The sequence below is a fragment of the Thermobia domestica genome, chromosome 5, assembly GCF_964235325.1.
Source record: "Thermobia domestica chromosome 5, izTheDome1.hap1.1, whole genome shotgun sequence".
Taxonomy (NCBI): Eukaryota; Metazoa; Arthropoda; class Insecta; order Zygentoma; family Lepismatidae; genus Thermobia; species Thermobia domestica.
In genome coordinates, this window is record NC_137458.1 from 43,939,938 (window position 1) to 43,960,663 (window position 20,726).

General features: G+C 34.5%; 1 protein-coding gene and 1 long non-coding RNA gene across 2 annotated transcripts in view; one reads left to right on the forward strand and one right to left on the reverse strand.

The window, feature by feature from the left end:
• The window catches only part of LOC145684646 (protein DVR-1-like), a 317,851-nt gene that overhangs the window by 57,640 nt on the left and 239,485 nt on the right, over positions 1-20,726 (forward strand). The gene's annotated exons all lie outside the window — the stretch shown is intronic.
• The window catches only part of LOC145685061 (uncharacterized), a 29,711-nt gene that overhangs the window by 6,840 nt on the left and 2,145 nt on the right, over positions 1-20,726 (reverse strand). Inside the window, exon 2 of the long non-coding RNA XR_014131445.1 lies at positions 2,988-3,159. This is a non-coding gene — a long non-coding RNA (uncharacterized LOC145685061). The remainder of the gene's footprint in view (positions 1-2,987; positions 3,160-20,726) is intronic.

Below are 20,726 nucleotides of genomic sequence, written 5' to 3' on the forward strand. Positions count from 1 at the left end.
CCAAGAAATTGACAACCAGAGGAAAAGAGAAGAGCAAGAAACAAAGAAAAACCTCGTTACCAATCGTGGAAACTGTTTGTGTAGTCAACAGAATCTTTCCTTGCGAGGAATTAAAGATTGGATTCAAATTGTGTTGTCAACTCTCAAACAGAACAACGGCAACTTCAGGAGTTTCGTGCGATACCGCATTAAGTCTGGAGACACAGTACTTAAAGAATATTAAAAAAACAAAAACAAAAAAGTAGTTTAAGAAACGGTATGTGCACTACTGCTAAATGAATTTAAGTGCAGAATGCTTTAATAAATTCATTTAGACATTTAATATTAATACAGTCTAAAATTGCGGATAAAGTAAAGCAAAGCAAATACTTCAGTATTCTAGCTGATGAATAGACATAGGATTTTTATGCACTTAAAATTCATGAAATATGCATGCAATTATGCTGTTAAATGTGTTAAAATATGCACTTAATATGCACTAACATTGCAATAAAAGTAGCATTTTCAAGCAGGCAGCAAAGTTGTGACGAAGTTTTGTAGGTGAATATATAACATCAAAAGTGTACTTTACCTTTCAAGTACTTCTCTTCAGAATTTATTTTTATGATAGTTACAGTTTATATACTCCTAACTTTCTAAAACATGCAAATTATGAGATTAAAATGCACACAGATATGAGAACACAATCTCTAATTGTTTTTTTTTTTTTTTTCACATTTGTATTTTAGAGTGCATTTACATTACACAAAATAATACAAGCTTCACTTTTCTATACCTTTCCATTATATATACACCTTTCCATACTCTTCCCGTAATTAGCCTTACAGTATATAAAAAAGATGCTCCTCTTCATTTTTTTGGTGTTAGTTTGTGACAATTGTAGCCTGAAAATGACCTATTAACATTAATAGATGTTACTGGACAACATTTATAGAGTGGATCAAGTTTAGTTTCTATATTTTCCACCAAGCTCAAATTTAACCTTTGAAGGTATTTTTCCATATCTTCAATTGTTTTGCAGTCGGAGTTTCTGACAATAACAGGAACTGACTGGAGCTCGTGCTGAACATCATCAACTAAAGCTAAGCATTCACAAAGCAGTTTTCACGTCTCTTGTTTCTGAATTGATGTCGACATGATATTACAATGTCTTTATCATTACCAGATTTCTCTTAACGTACTGGGAGTTGTAAGCGTCTTTGCTCTGCTGATCGGTTGTTAACAATATTGGCCCTCCATAAACTAAGCATTCTTCCATCCTCCAATGCAAAGAACCGTTCTGTTGCACGTATAAATGCATTGAAAATACAAACTAAAACTGGACTTTTTAACATGCTATAAGCATATATCTGAAATAAAAACCTCTAAAATATGCTAAAAATGCACTTAAGCACTAATATATGCTCTAACCTTTGAAATATACATTTATATGGACTATTAAACTTCAAATTCGAACTGTATTATTGTTGTTAGAAAGCCCTACCAAACAGAGATGCATATTAGCAAACAAAATGCATTTGCATTTGCATACAAATCTGATGTCTACTGATGAAATAACAGACGTTTCTCAAACAGAAAAGTTTTCTCTGTGTGTACGGTATGTAAATTTCGATGAGTACGTGCTTAATGAAGACTTCTTGTGTTTTGTGGTGGTGTATGATTTGACTGGAAAGGTTTTACAAAAAGTGATAGAAAAAAGTGTCAATAGTCTCAAATTGGACATGAACAACTTAAGGGGACAAGGATACGACGGCGCTAGAGCCATGAGTAAAGAGTCTAAAGGAGTTCATGGTTTAATCAAGGAACGGCATCGTGTACATACATTATATGTCTTATTGCCTTAATTTGTGCCCTTCTGATGCTTCTAAGGGGCAAAATATTCGTAATCCAACGGGAACTGTGTCTTAATGTTGCACCTTGCAAGTGCCAAACCAACAAAAATTCTCGAAGACGAAATTAAAGACCTTTTGCCATAGTGTGATAAAAAAAATAGATTACAAAAAGTTTGTGGAATTCGATAGTACGAGAGGCAGAAGCTATGCTACTATTCAAAGAAATGTTAAAAATCTATTATTGCTGCACTTGAAGAAATAAAAGGTAACCCTGGAATAGGTTGAAGTAGGCAAAAGTAAGAAAGCGTCGCTGAAGGCTTCCTTATTTTTGTATAGCATCTATAATACGCGATTTTTAGTGTGTTTGCTTGTGTTGTGTAAGTTATTGAGTGTAACATTCATATTTTCGAAACGGCTGCAGAAGAATGTCATTGATCTAAGGAATGCTTTCAGTTAAATGAATCTCGTTCAAAAATCTTTGCAAGCTATAAGACAAAGCTCGGCATTAGATCCAACAGACATTGCTTCCGAATTGGAAGTTGAAATATCTATTCCACGAGTGAAGAAATTAAAAAAAGAAAAGACCAAACATTTCCACTTCGAATTATGGAGATTTACTACCGCGCTTCAACTTTCATTCTATTTGTTGACGAGCTAGTTCAGATTAACAAATCTTACACCATGAGCATCATCGATACTGGCTGGAATACATTCTCAAACATGCACCTGACTGTGAAAGGTTACCAAATCCAATACATTATGTGATACTTTTAGTTTCCTTGTTTATAAAGACTTTTGAGATGCTCTAGTTGTTCGAGATACCAAATGAAACAGTTATTATGTCGAATTATAATATAAAAATGGAAACAATACTGCTTTACCGTGTGAGATTGTACCTTCTAAAGATGCTCATCTCTGTTCCACTCCCAACCCAAATTAAATATTTTACTTCAGTATGTCCGATCTACTCTTTACATTCTTATGGATACTTATACCAAATTAGATATTTAAGAATACTTGAGTATATCCGAAGTTTGTCTTTAGTTTAAGATTATAGTACCAAACGCACTAACCTATACCGATGCATCATATGTACTTTTCACCATCTTAACTTATATGAATTGTTAAGTTTAACTTACAATCTTTTATACGTACCGCCACAGGCAGCAATAGGTCCCAGTGTAAGGAATCCAACAACTGAGGAAATTACTATTGCCCCACAAACTATGTACCATTCTTGAACAGTAGCTATCATGTTCTTCCTATTAACAACTATAGTAACAACTTCCAATACATCTTTGGTCTTCAGTGAACTACACGGATTACCCTAAACGATATAAAAAAGAGATTTCGTTGTACTCAATTTGGTTTGTTATTTTTTTAAATAATGCATAATTACGGGTAGTCGAACGGTTAATGCCAATGAAATTCCTATGCTCAGTCTCTTATCCGATCAGAGTAGGACACTAAAATAACGTTGTTCAGCCTATGTTTTGTTCTGATGAGATAGATGGGAAGGATAGTCATATAAATTTGAAACCACAACGAACGGGCAATCATAGTAAACCCTAGTACAAGTATATCTATCTATCATCCCTCTAAGTGAACTTTGTGGTGAACAAACACCGTCTGTGTGGGTTTCTTTGGGGTTCTCCCGTTTCCTCCCACTTTCTTCATTCCACCCTATATATATATATATATATATATATATATATATATATATATATATATCGTGCTGCAAAGTGCAAAGAAGGAAAAGATACGAACGAATTAAACATGTTTTTAATGCTGAGTCCTAATCACGAGTATACGGAGTGGCAGTTCGGATAATACAAAATTTGGTTTAACCGATTTTATCCATACTTGTATGGAGTTAAAAATCTTGAATTATTCCTTGGTTTTGTAGTTCGCAATCCTATCACTACATCACATGAAATGCTTGTTACTGTTTTACTCGAGTCGTTTCTCAAAGCGATATGTTAGTTATTAGCACACTTACAGCGAGTGCAGTCATTTCCAAGTACTTTGCAATGAACCATGCTTCAAACTTCTGGCTGTCATTTTGGAAAATTCTCCATAGCGGCTTTACCCCACCTCGGAGAGTGGTAAAATTTTCGCCATCGTTTTCCTCAGGTACTGTTCCATAAGAACTCGTTTACAGAAATTGTATTGCTATTTGTTCCCGGTCCAACAACAATTTTCCTAGACTGCAGATTGATTTTCTCTTCTAGTTCCTGGCGTTTGATTTTGGCGTATTAGCATAATTTGGAAGGAGATGTGGAAGATGACGCATTGGTGGCGGAAAAGCACAGCAATATGATCCATTACGATCATGTGAATTATTCCTCTAACATCTAAAATTGCTTTTCGAATTATTATTATACCCTCCATTAAAATTATCATTATTATATTTTTGTCTACATCGGCCTCAATTATTATTATTGTCAGATGGATTAGATCTAGTTTCATTGTAAACCCTACTGTTTCTCTTCTCAATTCCAAACGAGCGTAAGTCAAATGAGTGAGTTTTTCAGGAGTCAAATGAGTGAGTTTTTATTTGTGTGTTTCCATCATTCTATTTCTGTGAAAGAAAAGTAATCTACGTAAAAGAAAATTGTAATTGCCAATTGCCTACTTTTCGTAAGATAACGGTGAAATTATCATCTGTAGCAAAAGTTTCATAAGTGCTTTTAGGCATGAGTCAGAAAATAACTTCAGAGAATAAGTTTTATAAGTGCTTTTAGGCATGAGTTAGAAAATAACTTCAGAGAATAAGTTTTATAAGTGCTTTTAGGCATGAGTTAGAAAATAACTTCAGAGGATACTGTTGACTAAAGACATTTTGGAAACCAACGCTGTTTTCTTTTTGCCTACAATTAATTTGATTTGTGGAGTTTTTTGCATGAAACCCAATTCAATATACGAAGATGCTGAAATGGGACTTAATAGAAACAATATATCAAAATTGACAAAAAATTACTTAGTCTGTTTTTGGAATCCATCCCTTCAATTGTTATTCCTGTTATTAAAGAATCTATTACCGTCACAATTTTCTGAAAATATCCTATAAAGCCTTCAGTGTGGCAACAAATATCTGAAGTTTCTCTTTTAGTGCGTTTGATAGGCAATAACTTTAACTTGGTTTACATTAGTTTTTCACCACGAATATTTTCCATTATTACTGAAATTGATCGTTTTGGTATTTGTAGCTCAAATATCTTATAGGTCTGTTTGCTGACGCTCCTAGGCGCTATAAGTTTTAATGATCTTGACTCTTCCGGAGACTAATTATAAAGAAATAAATTTATTACATCATTTTCATTAGGTTCACTAACCAATTCATAATATATATATATAAAGTAAAAATCATACAAATCCGTTAATGCTACATGTGTATTTCTGTCGTACTTTATAGGTTGTAAATTTCTTAACCTCAGTCTTTCAAATTGTGGTGGGAAAAATTGTAACTTAAAATGGTATATAAAATCTTGGAATACCATTATTCAAGACTTACAAGAGTTCTACAGTACCATCTTTATGTTGTACCTTGTAAAGTCTTCTGATAATATGAAGTTTTAAATCTTTCATCAATATAAAATAATTCTAGGCTTTGTGTCAAATTTTGCATATAGCTTCTAGCAGATTCTTTCTCTAATTTTTCTGAAAACTTTGGAAATTCACGTATAGCACTCAGTCTAAGATTATTATAAATTCCGAAATTAGACCTATTCTCCACACTAGACGTAAAAAAAAAATGAAATGAAATGAAATCTTTAAGTTTTACATTCCACGCTTATGCCGGCTAGGCTAAAGGAGACGGTGATTATGAGAAATGAATGAAATAGTGGAATGAAGAAAGTGGGAGGAAACGAAAGAACCGCGAGAAAACTCACGCACACAGTTCCACACTAGACGTATAAGTATTTGATAGTAAAGGAGTTGGGTTATTAAATGTAGGTCTAGTTGCTTAATTATTAAACATAGCACTATTTTCCTTAACCCGACTATTCCTCATGGGCATATGAAAACTCTCATTCGGCTGAAGCACATCCTGATCTTGAAAATAATTAGGAAAAATTACTACTAAAAGTAGTTTGAGTATTTAGAACTGTGGTACAACTAAGAATTGTCAAGGTATGGATGTAGCAGTGTTCCGTGTGGGAATAAATCTAACTTCATCCTCCTCTGAACCATTATCTTGGTTTTCAAAAACGAAAATATCTCTGTTACGTGTTCCCCTCAACAATCTTTTACGAACTACAGGGTCATTACTATTTGATACGCGTTCGTTCGAATTACTTTCTCCTTTTATAATAACCTTCTCTTCCAACTTTAAAATTTTCTTTTCCAAATTAGAAGTTTTATTTCTGATTGAATTTGTCGTTCATGATTTGCTAAAGTTTTAAATTTCTTCCAATTTTGATCTTGTTTCCTTAAATTATTTCTTACTTCTACACTAGAAATCTTACCTTTATCGAATTCTACACCTAATTCATCGACTTTACTATTGGTCTGTTTTACATTTCCTTTCACATTCGTTATTTCATTAGTTATTGATATATCTCAGCACATACATAGGATAACTGAATGTTTAACGGTATTTTTTTTTTTTTTTAGATAAATCTTGTTTTACATTAGTAATGTGTTTAGACAATGCAAGTTTATTATTGGAAACTTCCGCTCAGGCATCTCTAATTCCTATCAGCATTTCAATTGGTGCAGTATCCACTTTATTAACTTTCGTCTTTACATTAACTTTTGTCTCTAAATTAGCAACTCCCGTTCTTAAACTAGCTATATCCGCTTTAGTTGCTTATGTATTTTTCACTTCTTCGAATATAGCTGTAATTTGCTCAAAGAATATATTTTGTTGCAATTGTTGTAATTGTTGTAGTTAGAAACAGACGTGTCTTCGGGTTCTGCGCAATTTTCTTCAATTAGTGTTGGTGAAATGAAGTTGTGTGCTCTTTGGACGAGGTGAAGTGTGGTTAAAGTTTTGATTGGACCTTTGGTGAAATCCATTTTCGAATCGCTTCAGTAGTTTTGTTCTACAGGTAAATTTCGTTGACTTCTTTGGTACACTGATGTTACTACTTGGAGCGACACTGCTAGGTAGAACTAAATCACTGTTGGCTTAGACCCTACTTACTTCTGGATTTCAAATATTAGCAGAATCTACCTCACTAAAAGAATAACTGATTGCAGATACCATTTCAGTTATGTCAATCATGCTTACTCCTTTGGTTTTGCAATTTTCACACAGCTAATGTGTTTTTCCGGATACGTAATTCTCATAATCTTCCATACTAATGTTAGTGCAACTAACGTGTCAAGAGGGGCTCACCCATACGGGAGACTCCCGAGTCCGATGTCCCCGAAACCTCGTAACTCTTTCTTAATAAAACTATATTTGTTCAGCAGAAAAGTATCGGATGTAGACTGAAGATTTGACCTTACTCATCATCTGTACTGTTTCTTTACTTGTTAAAGCGGTCTAGTTTTTTATCATATTTTGTGAGAATACATGTGGCAGTACTTAAAAATTACCTATTGTTCTTTTCGGCTGTAGAATAACCCATTTGATATTACATAAACATAGTGTATTTACTATTGGAGCCCCCAAACCTTAGACTCCTTCCAACAGAAATTTCTGGATACGCCTGTGTGGCAGCCAGTACTACAACCTTCACAGATAAGTACTGAGTCTTCCTTTCGTTCAGAACAACAATTCATTCACGTTTAGTTCGCGATTTCTTCTAGTACAAAGCATAATTGATATACTACTGTCAACTGGCAATACTGCTTTCGACTTGGCAACTTATCAATAAAACCTAATCATATCACTCCTTTTTTTTTTTTTTTTTTTAATCTTTCAATATAAATTTTAGCTCCTCTCCTTCCCACAGAGAAGCAACTGTACTCCGAAACACCACAATATGTTACATTTTAGTCTTGAAAAATAATTCTCAAATGAGGAATGGATAGGTACAAGTAATAGCAAACGGTAGGAGTACATTAAACTTTGCATACAGCAGTCTGCAGCAGTGTTGCCAATTTGGGGGAAAAGTCGCTAAATCTAGGGGATTCGACCACCAAGATAGCGACAAAAAATCATTTTTCCGATTGGCGACTTTTTCGGTGATTTTTAAATGACGATTTAGCGATCTAGCGACTTTTGCACAACGAACAATCTGTTCATCTGTAGTCAAGCACTGTTAGTTCACATCAAATTGTATATTTCTTTTCTTCCTTTTTGTTTGTTTAAATCACCACAAGCGGTGTCGAGTTTCAGGGTGCAGCCTAGCACGCCTCCGCATCTCTGCATTATTTTCTGTTACCCTTGCCCTCTAACGGAGAACAATTCCAACCTTCATGTCCTTTAGTTTGCAGAGCTTTCGTTGAGAGGCACAAGTAATGCAGTATTACCGATAGCAACGAGATTAGTTGAAGAGTGAATAAAAGCGAAGTGGGTGTGTTTGTTGTATTCGTACTTGACCTGTGTGACCTTTTAATTATTGTGCACATTTTCAAAAGCGCGTAACGTAAGTACTGTATTTTTAACTATTTCGAAGCTATTATGGCTCCAAAATATGAACAGAAATACCGGAAACAATGGGAAACAATCATTGAATTTAAGGATTGGTTGCGTCCTGTTGACAAAGACGTCACTAGAGCATATTGTTTATTTTGCAAGTGTGAGGTGTACGCAAAGTTAACAGATTTAAGAAAGCATGCTGCTACACAAAAGCATAAAAAATGTGCGGATCGTTTTTGCAGCAGTCGTCAACTGAAATTGGATTTTAAAGTTGAAGAACCAAGGCGCCATTCAAGTGCAGTAGAAGTCAGTATAGAGCTATGTTTGTTGCGGAACATTGATCATTGTTGTCTTCCGACCATTTATCTGAGTTGTGTCAGAAACATTTCCCTGATAGCAAAGCTGCTTCAGAACTACGAATGCATCGCACAAAGTGTACAGAAACTATAAATAATGTTCTTTCTTCAAATTTCTCTGATGTCTTGCGTAAAGATATTGGTGATAAGTGGTATAGTTTGATTATTGATGAGTGTACAGACATATCCGTAACAAAGATGTTCGGTGTTTGTGTACGATATTTTAATATGACGTCACAAAAAATAATTTCTATCCATTTAGGGCTACTTGAAATTGAATCCGATACTGCTGTTGCTATTGTGTCCGCAGTAACAGCTTTGTTAAAGAATATAAATCTGAAACCTGAGAACTTGACAGGGTTAGGGGTTGACAACGCATCAGTAAATACAGGTGTAAATAAAGGGGTTTATGAACTACTAAAACAAGAACTTAACATCCCACATTTAATCATGGTACGATGCACGTGTTATTCGTTGCAGCTTGCAGTTTCCCATGCAAGTGAAGAAACTGTTCCAAGAAACATTGAATTCCTAATCCGCGAAACGTATAATTAGTTTCAACATTCATCCAAACGTCAGTTGCAATATAAGAACTTATATAATACAATCAACGATGGAGAGGAGCCATTGAAAATTACGAGGGTATGTGATACTCGATGGCTTTCAATCGAACCCGCAGTGACCAGAATTCTCACTCAATGGAATGAATAAAAGCTCCATTTTGAAATTGCAAGATCAAAAGAGAACTGTTACACGGCAGAAGTGCTCTATAACATGTATTCTGATGTTACAAATACGTTATATATTCAATTTTTGAAATCAATTGTTAGTGAAGTTAAAAAGTGACAAAGGCTTTGGAAAGCGAAAATTGTGATCCAACGAAACTGTTAAACGATCTGATCAATCTCGTAGTTTCAGTGTGTAGGAGGGTGGTGATTCCAACAGCTAAAATAAATCCTTTAACAGACGATATTGATTCACATCTTGGCCCAAAACCTTATTTAGGATACGAATTTGAAAATATGTAGAGTAAATCAAATCTGAATGTCGACTGTGAGAACAACTTGCGACGCCATTGTATTTCCTTTGTTGTAAAATTATCTATAGAACCGTTTACCTTATAATCTAGACATACTACAAAAAAGTCAATGCTTTCTGTAAGTGAATGCCTTAAAGCTGTCAGGCCTTCGATTGTGGAACTTTCTGAACTTTTGTCATATGAGGCAGCGGTAATTGATGCTATAGTTAATCAGTGGCGAAATATTAACTTCGTCAAGTGGAGTAACACTATAAATACAATCGAATTTTGGGTTGAAGTTGGAAATCATCGTGATTCAACAGGTGAAAATCCATTTTACGAATTGTGGTGCCTTGCAATAAAAGTTCTCAGTCTTCCATATTCAAACGCTGACGTAGAGAGGCTGTTTAGCCAAGTGCACATTGTAAAATCCAAGCTGCGTAACACAATGCATATTCGTACATTAAATGCCATCCTTACTGTTAGGAATGGTCTAAGACGTCCAGGTACCAATTGCTTCTCATAAATCTGTTTTGAGTGTTATTGGTACATCCAGTTGTTACACTAAAAGTGCAACTATCCAAGGGGAAGCAGGCTGCAGTGCTAGTGCTGACACAGAAACTAAGATGTTTGAATTTTTAGATGACGACTGACTGGTAGGTAAAAACTACTTATTGCTATATCTTTTGGACTTATTTTTATCTCATTAAAATGAAATTGATCGCGAAGTGAAAATCTATATTGTAGTAAAAAGGAAAATATAGTTATTGTATCTAAGTGCAATATTAATGTTAATTACATGTGGTTATTTCAATTACGAGTTTACGTATGTTTCTGTAGTGTATGTAGGGCTATGACTTAAAACTGATCGCAGAACTGTTATAGACAAACATACACTATAATATGGGAACCTTGTTGAAAACATGATAAATCATATAAATTACATCTGAAACTTTAAACTAATATATACAGACAACGGATATCACTAATAATTATTTTAGCGATTTTTCATCCAAAATTGGAGTCATTTTATATCTCATTTAGCGACTTTTTGTGTCCAACTTTTGGCAACACTGTTCTGCAGAAGAATAGTTGCGCCAACTTAACAAACATACTTGTACCAAGACGACAAATCAACGAAGTTCATGGAAATCAGATTATGTTGGTAAATGATTTTCTATTCTAAAATAATTTTAATTCAGATATTTTAATAATGATCAGGCCACAGCTAAGTAAAATTTATTTATTTATTTCATAAGGACAACAGAACAGGTTTAATGTCCAGTTATAGTGTAATGTAAATGCTTATCTAACATACACTATTATACATACACAAATATAGGTCCTTTAATTATGCAGAAGTTATTGCCTAACAATTGTTTTGAACTTGTTTTCGGACATACTAAATACATCTACTACATGAAATTAATCGTTTCGTTATATGAAACACACATTCTCCACAGGGAGACTTATGTAATATGTCAGTTCTTGCTTTTCTACACTAGAATGTCCCAGTGTTTGCTGTTCTAGTCTTACCTGTTGGAACACGTAATAACACTTCTGAAACTAATTTTGGACAGTCAATTTTACCGTGTAATAATTTATGTAAGAACAACAGATGAAATACCCATCTCCTTTTTTCTAATGTTTGAAAACTAAAATTCGTTACTAAGTCTCCATAGAGGACATTGTTTAAAAATTTAAACTATATTTTCTATTGCATCAGAGTATTTAGTGACATTTGGTGCCGAAACAGTGCAACAGCATTCTAATTTTGACCTCACATTCCCAAAGATATAAACCTTATAAATTCTGATTCTTTGTGGAAATTCTGTCCTATCCTATAAATTAAACCTAGGTTTCTATATGTGCACTACTCGTTATTGCGTCAATGTGTTGAGCAAAGGCTAATTTGCTGTAAAATATAACTCCTAGATCTTTGGTAGTATTTGGGGTAGACAAAGAAGTGCCACTTATTGTACAAGTAAAGTTAATTGTATTTTCTTTCCTCTTGAAAGATACATATTTACATATGGACACATTCAGGAATAATTTATTCTTATCACACCATATTTGAACTCTCTGTAGATCTTGTTAAAGTTTCACGCAGTCATCAATTGAACTTACTTTGGAATATAATTTGAGATCGTCGGCAAAATGAAGAACTTGAGAAGTTTTAATACACAGAGGAATAACAAGAGGAAACAACAGGGGACCTAGATTAGATCCTTGAGGGACTCCCGATAGAGTATTAAACTTGAAAATTACCGGTAAAATAAAGCATTATCTAGGATTATTCAACTGGAAATCTTTCCAGTCCTCTGTAGGATTTTTTTTTTATCTTGGAATTTAATATTTGTATCGTTATTTGTATATTCTATGCTATTACTATCTTGGTGTGTATTAAGTTCAAAATAAGCAAGAATAGCACTCGATTTCAATAATTCAGAAACTATGTTTTCATTAACTTTTTATCTTTTAACTACAAACGCCATTCACTTTAAAAAGTTGATATAATACCAACTTCTTTTGACTTACATTATGATCTTACATTCCATATTTAAATCTAAGAGTACAGAATAAACTCTGGTTGTTTTTCATAACGCACTGAAAGGAGCAGCAAATGGGAATTCTCGCCCCGGGCGCTTACAACCCACGCGACGGCCCTGGCTTGTACTATCTATTTACGCTTATGCTCTCTCCGTTCAGAAAAATAAAAAAAAAAAACAGTCGCTTGCACTACTGTTTTCATATTTACAAACCTTTATCAAATCTTCAACGATTTCAATAACATTCCGACCTTAATTTTGAAAGAAATTGAAAAATTGAATTGAATTGAAAAATGCTTTATTCAAGCGGGCGAGGTTCAGCATATTGCTGCTCTACCACCTAACCCTTGTCAAGGAAATACATTGAGTTACAGAAAAGATACAATCAATTGAGTAGAAAAGATACGGTGATATACAACAAAAAATACAGGTATACATTAAGATAAAAAAAAGAAAAAAGTGGCACTTTTAACAAAACACACACACACACACAAGTACTACAAGTGAAGAAAGAAAAAGAAAAGCATACAAATACAAACATGAAAACAAACACAAATCGATCAATAACATAGAGACAAAATAAGTTATGCTTGTGATTCACAATATAGGGGGAAGGCTGATGAAATATTTTTACAATGCATAATTATTTAATAAAGAAGATGTACTAAGTCAAGTCTGATTTCATTTATGTGGTTCAAGTGATAGAATACAAATCATAGATACCTGAACTTAAATTTTGTTGGCTGAGTAAATACATTTTTAATATTTTCTTGTAGGAATTAAATGTTTTAGCTTCTTTTACTACATTTGGTAGAGCATTCCATGAGATCTTGGTGCTAATACTTAAAATGCCGCAGTAGTTTGCTTGAGTCTATGGTGTGGAATATCAAACGTATTTCTTTTGCGTGTTAAGTGAGTGTGAATAGTTGACCTAGCAGTGAGTTTCTTGTATAAATACGCGGGACGTGTTGTTTTAAGAATTTTATAAATGAGAGAGCAATAATGCAAATGTCGTCTTTTGGACATTGTCAGCAAGCTACTGCTGTTCAGAATAGGCAAAATATGATAGAGTTTTCGTACATTGTGACAGAAGCGGATGCATGAATTGTGTACCTTTTGGATCAGGATGGCATTGCTTTTTGTTAGAGGTGGGCCATACACAACATTACAATAATCAAACAAAGACAGTATCACCGTTTGTGTCAGGAGTAGAGATGCAAGGGCTCGGAAAAAAACCGGCTTTTTTGGGAAAAAACTCGGTTTTTTCTGCTTTGCTTTTTTGCTTCGGAAATTTTGGGCTTTTTTCAAAATACTGCTTTAAATTGATAAAACAGACTTTGTATCGCTTCTCTATAACACAACAAATCATTTAATTAGTGGTTGATGCTGATAATAATATAAAACATCGAAAATAAACTATAAATTTCGAAAAAATATTTCAAACAAGTTTTCTTCAACATATTTACATTATGAATTCCACAGGATTAACCAATGTATATAATAAGAATTTTTTAACATCCTATATACAAAAGTAAGCAGAATTGGCAAGAATCGTGGTTGTTTTTGAAAATGCCAAAAACCCGTTTTTTGGGGGGTGTTTAAACCAGGCTTTTTTGGTTTAAACCAGGCTTTTTTGACTTAGATTTTTTGCTTTATGTATTTATATTACATATTCACAGAAATAGCCTAAGTTTGTTTCGCCTTGATGTTATTATGCAACAGCGGGCTTATGCCGGAAGAACTCCCATAAGCTTAAAGAAGTGCGGTCAGTAAATTTCTTAAGTTGAGAATCTCCCGCCCTAGCCATTGGGAAAATCCCGTCATTACTTGAAATGTAAGACAATAACGGGAAAATCCTGTTATTGCTTTGCATGTAAAATTTAAAGGTCAACGTACCATAATCAGTACGCTAAAACTGAGGTATTAAATTACAAATTTAGTACCGGTACGTAGATATCATTGAAAGTCCAATCCAAGCTAATGTTGGAAGCTACGTAGGCAATCGATAAATTTTGCCAATTTCTATCAATATATTTAAGCAATATTGGTTCTTTATAAAACAACACGCATTTGGGCATTTAGAAATATACAATTTGGTTTGTTTCGTATATTTAGGCTTAACATCCTTACGAAATACCGAGGTTATCAAGGAGAAGACTTTCGCTTAAACTGACATCCGAACCGCTACTTGGGTTACGCATGAAAGAAGGATTGTGGTTCGACCGAGAATTGAACATGGGACACCTTGATTAAAAGGTGAAAGGGAAATAAAACTATTGCAGGTGGTTTGATATCTGGAAACGTTACCATGAAGTTCACACGATTAGCATTTTTCATTCTTTTTATTTTTGTGGTTTAAACCAGTTATTAAAAAAAAAAAGTTGGTGTAAATCAGCCAACCCTAAAAGTAAACACTTCTTTTTAAAGAATACACAAATAACTAGCAAAATAGTATGTAGTATTTTTACTTCAAAATATTCCATACCCTCTTTTTGAAACAAAATAAAATTAAAATAAAACATAAGAGAAATACTTAGATTTATATGATACACTTAAAGACTGCACATCTAGAGCTTTTGGTTCTGTATATTCTTGAAATTCTACAGTTAAGTTTTATAGAACCACCATCACAGTTTACCCAATCCTCAAGTTTTCTGAATTTTTAACAAGAGGGATTCAACATATCATTACGGAACTCCCCCCGCCAAAAAAAAGACTACGGAATATATTTAAGTTAAGCTAAATACAACTGCACAACAAACATGACTGAGTGATTAGCTTTTGCGCTTCTATCGGAAAGTCCGGGATTCAACCATTCTGACAAAGCTTTTCTTCATTCCATCTGTGAATGTAGAAATAGTGCGTGTACTGTGAGTTGGGCGACTTCCTTTTTTATTGTTTTTAAATCGTTATTATTACTAATTACCAGCAGTGACGGTTTTGCGAAGGTTAGGGGGGCGGTTTTTCGGACTGAAGCCCGTTCCCCAAAGTTACGGAATGTCTGCAACAAACGAAATATCTATTATTTATGCCTTTACTCATAAACTTTAAGCTCCCGTCAAATAAAAATTACGAATGTTTAAAAAAACTAAACATTAGTAAGAAACCCTTCCCAAAATACTTTTCTAAATCCGCCACTGATTCTCAGTATAAAATGATTTTTAAAGTTGTATCCGGAAGATTATTGCTAAACATATAAACGAAACGAAATATTAGTTATGCCTGTACTCATAAACTTCAAGCACTTCCCAAATAAAATTAGGACTTTTTAGGAAACGAAACAATCAGAAAAAACCCTCCTAAAGTACTTTTCTAAATCCGCTACTGATTATTTGTATAAATTGGTATTCAAGGTTGTGTCCGGAAAATTATTGCTAAATCACTTCACAGCTACAGTATAACAGAAATGTAGAAGTACGGTTTGACGGATATATTGAAAAACGTACGCTTTGACGGATAAATAGAAAAACAAGCAAGTTTAACTTTTGCGCTAGAAGCTAGAGTACTAAAAGCTCTTAGAAATGAAACACGGATGACAAACTAGAGAAGAAAAAAGATGTCGATAACTCAAAAGTTAAAATAAAGTTAAATAGCCTCTAAAATTACCCTCAAATACTACATTCTTCATGTTAGCTTTAATTCGTAAAACATGTGCTCCATCCATCTTGATTGTGAATTTCAGAGCGAAATATCACATTCAGGTCATGGAATTCTTATCTAACTATAGAATATATTATAAGAAAGCTATTTAGATAGAAAAATCATGAAGTTGAAAAAAGCCAAAATTTCCAAAATTCCCGTTTTTTTCCCAAAAAAGCCGGCTTTTTATGTGAAAAAAACCATCGATTCAAAAAAGCCGGCTTTTTTGCATCTCTAGTCAGGAGTAGCTTGGTATCTTTGGACAGACAGTCTCGTATTTTGTACAAGTTTTTTAGTATTCCTAGAGCTTTTGAACACTGAGTAGAGACGTGATTATTTATAGAAAGCTTATCATCAATTTGTACTCCAATTTTTTTTTTTTTTTTTTTTTAATACAAGGTGAATAGCTAATGTTTGAATACATTATTTGTAATTCTAATTTGTCAGGAACAATTTTATTGAGTTGATTCACGGAACCTAGAACAGTATAAGTACATTTTAAGGGATTAATAACAAGACCATTATCAATACACCAGTTACTGATAGCATTAAGATCTTGGTTAAAGAGTCGAACAACTTGTGGTGAGTCCTGAGGCAAAGCTTTTATAAACAATTGAGTGTCGTCTGTGTAACAGTACATCTTTGAATGCTGTACAACATATACCAGATCTGCAGTGTATAAGGTAAACAATACTGGCCCTAAAATTAAGCCTTATAGAACACCGCTATCAAGAATAGCAGCTTTAGAAATTTTATAATGAGAGGAACTACGTAAAGAAACTTGCTGTTTTCTCCCATGTAGATAGGATTCGAACCATTTTATGGTATCTACTGAAAAGTTATAGTATTTCATTTTTGCTAAGAGAACACCATGCTGGACAAGGTCAAATGCCTTTGAGAGGTCTAATAAAACCAGTATGACCACATATTTGTCACTTAGTGCATGAAACACATTGTCTTTAATACCTAACATAACAATAGAAGTGCTGTGATATTTACGAAACCCAGATTGTTCGCATGGAAGTATGCCAGAGCTATCAATATATGAAATCATTTGCTGAAGCACTAACTTTTCAATTACCTTTGAAAGAACTGGCAATATACTTATTGGCCTAAGGTCACTAGTTGATTTAATACAAGGCTTCTTTGGAAATGGCAGAATTTTAGCTAGTTTCCAGGGATTAGGGGATTTACCATTCGATAAAGAGTAGTTCACAATATTAGTTAAGGGAGATGTGATAACAGGTAAAGCTATTTTAAGCATATGTGGGATTATTTCATCAAAGCCCGCGGCATGGGATTTAATGTTAACAATTGCTCTTCTAATTTCATGTTCATGAACAGGTCTTAACATGAAAAGAGTTCCACAAGCAGTGCGTTTCAGTGAACTGTACCGATTTATTTGTTTATCAAATGTATCGTCACTTGTTACTGAGATTTCGAAAACCTTAGCAAAATGGCGATTTATGACATCAGGACAATTTAGTTCTTCAGGGAGGTTCAACGATGAACTTTTTCCACCTATTTCCAAATTATGTCATGTCCGCCAAGTGTTTTTTATTGTTTTTAGCGTTATTTATACGAAAGGAAAAATACGCAATCTTTTCTTGTCGAATAACTGCCGTAGTAAAATTACGAAGCTCTTTGTACTCATCCCAGTGTTGCTGTAACTTAGTGCGTTTGGAACCTACGGAGCGCACGATCGCGTATTTTCATTAGCAGCTTCGTATTGCTAGACATAACGTATTGCCATTTGTTATTCGAAACTTTAACCGTTTTCACTGGCTCGTGCTGATCGAACAGATGTCTTAAAGAAGTCTGAAGAAAATTAACTTTAGCATTTATAGATTCCTGAGATACAATTTGTTTCCAGTTCAAGGTTTCAGGATTTTGTAGAAATGCGTCGTGAACGAATAATATCAAATAACTTTCTTGGCGGTTTTTTAATGTTCAGGATAGCATGTGTCACCCAGTGATCGGATGATCCAATGGGTGGAATAACGCCACTTGATGCTACCATGTCAACTTTATCGGTAATAATGAAATCGAGTAATGATTCACCGAACTCTGTTATTCTGGTTGGTTCTTTAATGAGTTGGACAAGACCAAACGTATCCAGGTTACGGTTCAAATATTTTGTTTCGGCTTTGTCAGGACAGAGCTCATCACAATTAAGATCGCCTAGTATATAAAAGCAATCAACTTATGGATATACATGTATAATCAGATCCTCAAGAATAGACAATTTGGTGTATGGGATATTTGGTGGTATACATCGATACGATACTTACGCGTAGCGAATTTATTTTCACCATTACCGTAAGGCATTCTACTTGATCTGAGTTAGGTGTTTCAACTAGTTTTACATCCAAATTTTCAAGATAATACATTAAAATTCCTCCAGTATGATGTTCTCTGTCTTGTCGAAGAACGGAGTAACCAGGTATATTAATGAGTCTTGTATCAGTTGATTTGTCAAGCCACGTTTCACTAACTATAAAAATAGCACACTGTGATTCTAACATTAGTAAACGTATTTCATCTATTTTAGGTAAAATGGAGGTATTGCGAAAAAGAGTCCATTAATGGTTTTAGTAAACTGTAATTACAAGCACGCATTGCATTTACTGTCTCATTATTTACTTTTTTAAGATTGAAGTTAACATTTAACAGGGTTGTTCCGTGTAGGTATATTTGTTCTATGAGGAGCAGTCAAATGAAATCCGAACACCCTCTATAAAACACATTCCTCGCAAAAGTTGGCAGCATTGCTGTTACGTATCGATACTATAATCTCTTGGGAGGAGACACGTATAGTAAAAAGCGTGTTCGTCCAGCATTAGAAATGAAGGTAAACAAAAAAGAGCAGAGAGGTTTGGTTCGTTTTTTGGCGGGTGAAGGTGTTGGAACACGCGGAACTCATGGTGAAATGTCTGCTGTATATGGCGGACACTGCATGTCACTGACAACTATGCAGATTCCGAGAAGGACGCAAATCACTGCAAGACGATTCGCGCCCAGGACAGGCCCATCGAGCCATTACACCTGATGTGATTGCGTGGATTGATGGTCTTATCCGGGAAAACGGTCAAATCACAGATGAAGAAATTAGCGTTCAGACCGGAATTGGCTATGGCTTCGTGCATGCCGTTATCAAGAAACACCTGCGTTTCGAAAAATTTGCGCTCTGTGGGTTACGCGTCAACTAACGAAGGACAAAAGATTGACAGAATGACATCATGTCGGTACCACGAGGAAGAGTATGCGTTTCTGTCCTGTATCATCACAGGGGACGAAACGTGACGCCACCAATTTGAACCTGAGAGTAAACGGCAAAGAAGACAATGAAAAAACCCCAATTCTTCCCCACCAAGTAATCCAAAGCTGTTCAAACAGTTTCTGTAATCTTCTTCAACTGCAGAGGCCCTCTGCTTGTTGACTTCCTCGAGCGTGGGACCACAATAAATGCGAAGCGGTATGAAGACTCTTGAAACGCGTCATCAAGCCAAAGCGCTCTAGAATGCTGTCGGACGGAATCATCCTTTTACATGATAATGCCCGTTCCTATACTGTTAATCTGCTTAGGCATATGTTTTAGAGCTTTGGCTGGAACAATTTCAACATCCTCCATACGGCACAGATATTTTTCCTTGCGATTTTCACATTTTTGGAAGAAAGAGTAAGTGCAAGATTGGGTAAAGTTGTGGATCCGTCAGGGGCCTAACTTCTTCTACAAGACTGGAATTGATCGTCTCGCCTCCCAGTGGGATAAATATGTGAACGCGTGTGGCAATTACTTTTGAATAAATAACATTCCATTCGTACTTTTTCACGTGTGTTCGGTTTTCATTTGACTGCTCCTTATAAATAGTAAATGATTTTTTAAACGAAGATTTGACTAAGATTAAACCGAATCTTTTGATAGCCCATAATTCGGGAACCAGAGGCTCACACCATAATAGTTTATACACGCAATAAAGCGTTACTATCCTGTAATTTTCTTATTCTTTTGTAAGAAAGAAAAATCAAAGGTTAACGTAAAGGTTAAAATTTAATCAATCAATCAATCAAAGGACGAAAATAAAAAGCAATATAGGAATCAAATATACTATTCGGTTCTTGTTTATCAATACTTAAATGTTTGTATCTCTGCTTCATAGAAGACAACGGTATTTAAGTACTGATAATGCAATCTCTTATCCTACGTACTCGATTCATACTATGAAATGCTAACTCCTTAACTGCACGCAAGATTAAATACCTAACTTCTTTTGGAACGATATACCCACAATGCTCAAGTTGATACTATAACAAAATATGCTTCTACAGCGAAAATACTTTTATGTGCTACAGATGTCTGTCTAGTTTAGCTTAAAATCAAGCAATTCAAAACATTGTTGCTAAATACCAGTATAGTATGGTTTTGTCCAGAGGTAAAAGTAGATCTGAAAAGGTTGGGAGACGGTAGGTAGTGCATGACGTCACACTGTCCCGCTGTCTATCCTTGTCCATAGGAGCTGGGGAGACACCGTACCTATAATTTGGAGGTGGGAGGACGGCATCCGCCCGCGTTCTCCCTCACTTTTACCCCTGGTTTTGTCAGAATCACGAATTTTCACACTAAAACATTTTTTTTTTAAATTAATTGTTTCAACTTGAGCATACTGAATAGTTCGTTTAAGAAATTAACATATTTATCTTTCTTCTTGATAAGAAAGGAGATAGATTAACTTACTATCTTTATCGATATTAATTATCTTTATTCGTTTATAAACTCTTTGCAATACGAACAAAAAG